General features: G+C 34.2%; 1 long non-coding RNA gene across 1 annotated transcript; it reads left to right on the plus strand.

The window, feature by feature from the left end:
- The first annotated feature begins 2,744 nt into the window (after nucleotides 1-2,744).
- On the plus strand, nucleotides 2,745-6,998 carry LOC113702482 (uncharacterized). The gene is made up of 3 exons (XR_003451141.2): nucleotides 2,745-3,156; nucleotides 5,987-6,041; nucleotides 6,774-6,998. It is a non-coding gene; the product is annotated as an uncharacterized lncRNA (long non-coding RNA).
- The last annotated feature ends 1,369 nt before the right edge of the window (nucleotides 6,999-8,367 follow it).

Here is an 8,367-nt window from a genome sequence, read left to right on the forward strand (position 1 = left end):
AAGCCAAGGAGGCTAAGAAAGGGAAGAAATTCAAACAGTGAAGAAAAAATTGATTGTGCTGGTCCGTAAATTATTTTCACGTTGCAACAATGGATAAAGAATTTGTCAATAGTGAAAAGTTTAAAATTTTGCACAAAATGAGTACTGATAAAGAAAGACTAGAATCGGCTGCAATAATGGAGAAATATCTAGAAAGGTGTATCTTAGACCATATTTACAAAATAAATTTCGTAATGGTTTAACAAAAGAAGATAAGAAAAATAGGCAAAATTGTTTTTCAAACTTATGCAGAAATCCATGGCTAGAGAATTTTATAAAAGATTCTTTATTGATTCTCAATCACTTTAGTTATTTTGGTTGAGCCTAGCTCTTTTATATTTTGATGGAGTTTTCATACGAGTCTAATCATAAATCAAAAATCGTTTGACACAGAAAAGATATACGTTTGTTGATGATGGAGAAATTTGTGAAATATTTATGTGGTTGAAGATTTTAATTTACATGTTTTATTTGGGATGATTGATGGAAAAGAATATCTTGGTGAAAGTTCTGATTTTGATGAAGAAGTGAATGAAATTTTTTGTGGGATGGATGAATTTATTAGAAATTTTTGAGGTGAAAATTATTTGAAAAAGGAAAGGCATGATTTAATGTTTGAAAATTATGTGGATTATTATTATTAAAGAAAACATGGTGGCTCTAATCATGAATAGGCCAATATGGAAGACTTCTATGATTAGAAAGAATTAGTAGCGAAATTGTATGCAAAGTATTTGTCAAATCTACTCTAACACAAAAAGAAGAAATTGAAGGATTTGATGATAGTCTGTACAAGGATCTGTGGATTCTCACATTGGCAATTGAGTAAATATCTAAATAGTTTGTGTTAATAGAATTGCTGTTGTATCTTGTAGTCCTTCGTTTCTAGCCTTGAAACATTGTTTGTTCTTTTCTTAGTTTGTCCAATTTAACATCATCTGCAATTTTATGCTATTAGATTAGCAATCTGTTATTTTGAAGGGAGGAGTGATTGCTTGGGTAATTTGAAGGAGGGAATGTAAGTGAGAGATCCGAGTTCGATTCTTCTCAAACATAAAAAAAAAATATATATATATATATATATATATTATTTTGAAAGAAAAAAATTGAAAAGAGAAAATCTTTGCGCAGCACAATAGTGTTCAATCAAATCCGAATATGGGCAGCAGCGAAACCGAACAAAACGACAAATATCAATCAGATTAGCAGTCAAAATAAACAATAAAAAAATTAGTAAGAAAATGGGCATCAGATATTAAAATCCAGTCAACCCGGTCTAAGCCCATTTATAAGCCGAAAAGGGGCGCTTTCTATGATCCATAGCTGCCAGGCTTGTCATTATACAATTTCCTTCAATTAGAATTTTCTTAACATACAGTAGCATAGATGAAGAGAAAAAGTTCCAACAATTGGGAATATAAATGAAAAAATGAGAAAGACTTGGATGAAAACTCACTTTCTCAGTGTTCTCGAGTGGTTGAGTTGATACTAGGGCTGCTGCTATTGAGTCAAGTCGAGCTCGAGTAACACCATACTCGAGCTCGAATTCGATCTCAATCAGTATTACTCGAGCTCGAACGAGTATATAAATTTGAGCTCGAGCTCGACTGTGAGAACCCTGAAAATAGACATATAAATATCAGTGCATACTTTATTTGCATTTTAATTCTTTAATAAATTTTAGCACGAAGTCCAATTGTTTTTAAATAAGTATGTAGAATTAAACGTTATGTGCAAAATAAAAGAATTGTGCTAAACTACTAAACTTCTTAGTTTTGTTACATTAACTTCATATTTCGATGGTAAACTATTTCATTGATCTAATCATTAATTACTTTGAATTCTAGTATTGTAACTAATTGTTTTGAAATAAAAGTGTAAAGATAATTTCTATGTAATAAATAATATAATTGTGCCAATATTAAATTATTCGGTTTTGCTATACTAAATTAATATTTCTTGAGTTAGATTAATTCTATTACTTTAAAATAAATTCTTTGATTTCCGATAACTAGTTTTAATCGTTAATAATGTTAAATGTTAATAGGAATTTCCGCGTTAAGATGAAAACCAATGAATTTTAGATAAATATGATTCTAATATACTAAACATACTTAATGCGTGAAAATTCGATAAATATATCCTTATCTTTCTTTGTTTTCGCAATAAGTGCGTAAAAATACTTTTATGTGCAAATTGACACCTTGGATTTAATTATTATTTCACTTGACTTTATATTACTAAATCAATAAATTTCGAGTTAGACTAACCCTATTTCTTGAGAAATAATAATTGGAAATTCTAATAATTAATTTAATCGCTAAATAATATAAGAATTACTAGGAACCTTAATATTCAAGTTTAATCGATAATTATTCGATAAAAAAATGGTTTAGGTATATTAGGGTATAATTAGGCGTTCAAATCGCACTTGGGGATAATTTTTAGAATTAAGTCGGAATTGAGAAATTAAGTTGAGATTGGGGAGCAAAGTGAAAAGACTAAAATAACCCTACCTTACCTTTCCATGCAAACCAAACGGAACCTCTGACCGCAAATCAAATCACGCAGCTATTACCAATTTTGTACGCAACCCATTTCTACACGCAAACCATTCTCATAAACCGCGGCACCACAATACCATCCTTTCTATCTCACGGCTAAAACCACAAAACCATTCACTCTAATTCACATTTCATATCACAAACACAAACCGCAACTTCCTTTCCTTCTCTGCACAAACAAAACCGCAAACCATTTCTTTCTTGATACCGAGATACCACTCTTCACCAAATCTCATTTCCTCTGCACAACTCAACCTCCTCCACCCACGAATCATCTTCACTTCACCCCACCTCGTGACCATCGAAGGAAAGGAGAGTGAGAGGGACGTAGCTTCGGTATCATCGACAAGAAAAGAAAAGGAGGAAAACCGCGAGCTGAAGTATTTTTCTGGTTTGTCCGTGAGTTGATGGAGAGATCTGAGAGCCAAACTTCATCCAATCCAGCCGCAAGTTTGAGCAAAGGGGAGGAAGATTTGCGGGCTGCAATTTCTGGATAGCCGAGAGGAAGAAAATTTTGCAGCTGATTGTCGTGTGAGCTAAACCTTAAGCTGAGGTAAACTCTGGTCCTAGACTAGCTAATTAGAGATAAATGAGTTGTTTAAGAGCTTGCATGTGATGGTTAAGCACTTGGACGATAAAATCAAAGAATAAGAAATCTGATTTTAACGGAGATGGTTTTGCCGAGAGCCTGTTCAGAAAATGCAGTCCTTAATCTGCTTATTTGAACAATCTGAGCTCATAAATGTAATTAGCTAAGTAAAAATCAGATGATTAAGTCTTGCATGAGGTTAATCAGTCGGCTAAGCAAGAAATAAGGATGTAACAAAAGAATTTGCTGCATGCAAGAGCATCCGAGAATGGTTGAACAAAATTCTGGAATTGTGGATGATAGTAGTTGCTGTCCGAACTTGATTTAAACCAGAGCTGATAGTAATTCCACTAATTAGTCATGCATGTTGGTTTTGAGTACCTAATACAAGGTTTTAGCTGAAGAAACTCCAGATTTGCGTCTAACTTAGCTGCTGGAAATTTTCTGGAATAGCCGAGAGACTTCATGTTTGTTTGCATTTGTAATTGCTGTCAAATGGAAAATTTTGTTATAAATTACATATAGATTATTAGCTTTAAGTATTAAGTGAAGTTTAATGGAGGAAAATCTGAGGAAAAGTTGAATTGTGGATTGAAACCGAGGGAAATTTTCTGCTGCAAAATATTCCAGCTTGGTCGAGAGAAGGAAGTGAGCATTTAATTAGTTTTGTTTTCGAATTTCAATTCAGATTTTCGTATTGGCTGTTTAAGATTTGCTTGAGGCTTGCTAATCACCTGTTGCATGTTGAGCTGAGGTAAGAATTGAAGAAAACTAGGAACAAAAGCTATATAAATAAACTATCAATTGCTGGCAAATTTTATCTTAGCTGATGACAGATTTATGGGGACTTTTTGGTGGAATAATTTATTGGAATTAAGCGTTATTTGCTTTGGTATATGCTGGTATGAATATCATACTTAAATGTATGATGATTTGAATAAGAGTATTATGGTTTTAAAAGAGGAAAAGGAGTTTTTCACAAGTGAAAAATGAGTTTCCAGATTTTCGGATTTCTCTGACCAGTCTCAGTAAAATGCTTATATCTTGGTGTAGGAAAATCCGATTGAGGTGCCGTCAGTGGCATTTGAAACTAGAGTCATGGGCCTTTGTTTTGTAAAAATTTCATATTTTTCCTCCATGTGTACTGCTGTCCGTGATTCCTCAAAGTAGGCTGTCCTGTTTGAATGTCCTGTTTCCTCAGGAAACTGAATTCTTGACTTGGATAGAATATTTGGCCCATTTGTGATTTGAATCTCTGAAAAGTGTCTTCTGGGATGTGATAGTATTAAAAATCTATTCTACAACAGTATAATTTTCATAACTGTTTGATTTGTGGAACATGAACTAAAGCAATTTTTGAAGGAAAATATTTTTCCAGCATGACCGAACTGGTTGGGACTTTTGGTGAGTTTATTTGCTGGATTTGTGTATTATTTACTTTAGCTTGGTTTGGACAGATTATAATCTATATGTATAGTGATTCTAGCAAATAAAAGTGGAAAGTTTAATGGATATTTTAGATTCTTGGAATCATTTGGATCTCAAGTTGGTTGTAGTTTTTGTTCTTGTTTTGAATGAATTGGCATTTGAAAGTGTGTATTGGTTGTCAAGAGCTAATGATTGATGAAGCCTTGGCCATTTGAATGACTTTATAAGTACTACTGGATGATGAAAGTTAATTGCTGGAATGTCTTGGAGGCCTTACTTTTATTTTTTATTTGCTTATGATGGGCTTGCTGAAACTAAGTGCTAATGATTGATGAAGCCTTGGTCGTTCAATTTTATTTTTATCAAAAATGCAATTGTTGAAATCTAGGGCTAATGATTGACGAAACCCTAGTGATTTGCTATGTGATTTTGCCATATTTGATCCATAATATGATTGCGAAATGGAATCAAAACTGTGAAAGTCGTTTCGACCTTGCGAACTCGAGTAACTGTGATCAAATTAATCAAAAATATTTTTCCAGCTAGTATTAGATTATAAAACTCAATATCTAGTGTTTTGCCTAAAACTTTCCAACTCGATAAATTTTCCTTTAGCTTAAACTAGCCTTAATAGTTATAGAAAATAATTTCTCTAGCTTTTGAAAACCCCAAGTCTTATTTTAATTCCTTTTCTTTCTTGAAGATTTGCCTTGGATAGTTGTCGGTAGGAAAAGTTCCAAAATAAGAGTTTTAATAGCTTTAATTAAAAATGTAGAAACTTGCTCAGCAAGAAACTTTATTTGAGATAAAATAGTTTTTAGTGACAATTTTTACAAGAACCATAGCTTAAAAGAAATCATTCGAAGTATCTTTCTAGTTTTGATATTAAGTGGTTTGTCGATTTATCTCAAGAAAATAATACTAATTACCTTTTATAGGGAAAACTACAAGAAACATTTTTACTACTTTTGCCAAGTTTCAACCTAAGTAAATCTTTGAATTTACTTCGAAACGATAAACTATTTATATACTCGATAAACCTTTATAGTTATAAACCTGAAACTTGAATAGAAATTGAAAGTGTTATATTTGTACTTTAAAGGTCAAACTTGATTTTAATAATTTTAAATAAACGGCGCAGAAAACTTGTTTGGCAAGAAATCTTATTCAAAGCAAATTGGTTCTGGTTTGCACCTCTAGAAAGAAAGAAATCCTACGAAGTATTTCATCACTTTCATCAGTTTAACTCTAGGGAAATTGTTGATTTATTTGGAGTAGATAAACTAGTTATGTACCAGATAACCTTGTATTTATAAACCAAGAACCCGTATAACAACACTTATAGTTTTAAAACCTGGTTTTCTAGGGTATTGCGAGGACGCGGAATTCGATTCCAACTTGATATCTGACCTCCACTCTTGGTGAGTGTCCCTGCTTGTTTTATGCCTATGTGGTTAAGTGCTTTATCAACTTGCTATGTGATAACTGTCAAAATGGGTTAAATGGTTTTTGATCCATCGAAGTGAGCAATGTGTACTTTATCGCACTAGCCGTTCGAGTGGTGGCTTGTGTGAATCATTTTTTTTTTATGAACCTAAATGTAGTTACGTCGTTGGGTGAATTCCTCGACGCATGAATCTAACTACCATAAATCTAAATGTAGTTACGTCGTTGGGTGAATCCCTCGACGCTTGAATCTAACTACAATAAGTCATTGGGTGAATCCCTCGACGCATGAATCTGATTGCAATAACGTCATTGGGTGAATTCCTCGACGCATGAGTTTGATTGCAATCACGTCATTGGGTGAATCCCTCGACAAATTTTATACGGGTATATCTCGAGTATACTGCGTCGGTAGACGAAGTTCGGGCCCGAAGCAGAGGTATGAACGGTGACGGGTTAGGATTAAAATAAGTGGATCTACATGGACTATAAGTAGTGAAAGTTGACGGAGGGTCAACTACGAGGGTATCTGATCAAGCGAGGAGAATGGCTCCCGAGAGCCCCTGTATCCTATCTTGTACGGTTATACGCTTTCTTAATTGATTAAATTTGTTTAAATTGTTATCCGTTGTTTGATTTATGTGATTGCATGTTTTGGGGCACCACTGAGCTTTAGCTCACCCCACGTTTATTGTTTTCCTTAACAGGTCCTGGAAACTGAAAGCTGGATGCTTACTTATGTTTTCCTTATGGATTGTATTTGACTACTATAACTTATTCTGTGGGCTGTAATGTGTTATTTGGGATAATGTACTTTTCTTTTTGGATTGCCACTTGAAGCTGGAAAATGTGTAAACCCTAATTCGATTACTTGGTTTGTAAGTTTGTATTTGGGATTTATGTATGTATCTATCCGGATTGGTGCGACTTTATACTTTGGTACGTAGCACGTAGGACGTTTAAGAGCATCGACTGGTTATTTTATCACTGCTATCTCTGAAGTTAATGTGGCTTTAAGGATGATCCTATTCGGGAAAAATTGTTTTGTAATATATTAGGTTATTCTTCGAAAGGATTCGGGTTAGATTGCTCGCGTGAGTCCTGGCGAGAGCTGGGCAGACGGCCCGCCAACCCTTTGGTTCGCCTCAAGGGGAAGTGGGGTCGCCACATCGACTCGATAAAATGAAAACTAAACTTGAGCTCGACTCGTTTGAGTTCGAGTAAATATCAAGCCTAAGCTACTCGAGATTGAGTTCCTATTTTCTCGAATCCAAACTTCCAGATTCATGTTAACAGGTTTGCCTTTCCAATATAAACTAGAATTCCAGATTTCCAGACTTCGAATATAAACCATGACTAACAAGTGTATATAATGAAACAGGTTTGCCTTTTCAAATTCATCCCAAATTACAGATAATATCAGTTAACATCCTCACAAATAAAAGTTAACAAGATATCAAAATAGGCTTGAACCACCGCCAATCAGTTAACATCCCAAATTAGTGTCAAAAGTTTCGAGCATTACAAAATACAAAAGTAACAAGTCAGCTTGAACTATCACTGATCAGTCTATCAAGATATTAAAAAATGAACAACCACCGCAAGGCAAGCACACAAGATTCCAGCATGCATCAAGATTCAAAAGGACAAGTGTAACCACAACTTGTTTAACAAAAGAAAGGTGCTAATCTGCTTGGCATTCCAGTATGCATCAGAGGCCAACCCAAGATTCAAAAATTGCAGTCCTATCAAGAATGCAGTTGTATGAATTTAAGGGACAAAAGTAAGAAAAAAGCAATTAAGAACTACAAGATTCCATAAGGACCATACCACTAAACCTGGCTGTTTGAGAGACATCTTAATACTTTATGATAGGTTGCAATTTTATCATTTATTTTATAATTAATTTCTCCTATTACCTGACCCGATGTGGATTAATTGTTGGATTCTACTCACTTTTAGTATTTTGCATTTATTTCAGGGAGTAGAATAAAAATATCATAACAAGTGCCAATTTGGCAGTTATCAGGAAAGAGTTCAAGTAACAGGCATCCAGGGACATTTTTGGAATATCAAGCCGTGACCCTTCTTGGTAAATTGGCCGAAAACAGCATTAAAAAGAAGAGGGTTGGAGTCTTCTATGGCTGGGCGGCGGACACTGCACAATAGCAGTAGGAACTAGATATTAGATTAGCTTTTCTTTGGACTTTTCTTCTTTGTTCTTTAGTGGAGACACTTGGTAGCATAGATTTTGACTCTTCCTTCTTTTGCTTTTTGGTAGTAGTTCTCCTCCGTGAGCCA

The sequence above is a fragment of the Coffea arabica genome, chromosome 7e (assembly GCF_036785885.1).
Source record: "Coffea arabica cultivar ET-39 chromosome 7e, Coffea Arabica ET-39 HiFi, whole genome shotgun sequence".
Classification (NCBI taxonomy): Eukaryota; Viridiplantae; Streptophyta; class Magnoliopsida; order Gentianales; family Rubiaceae; genus Coffea; species Coffea arabica.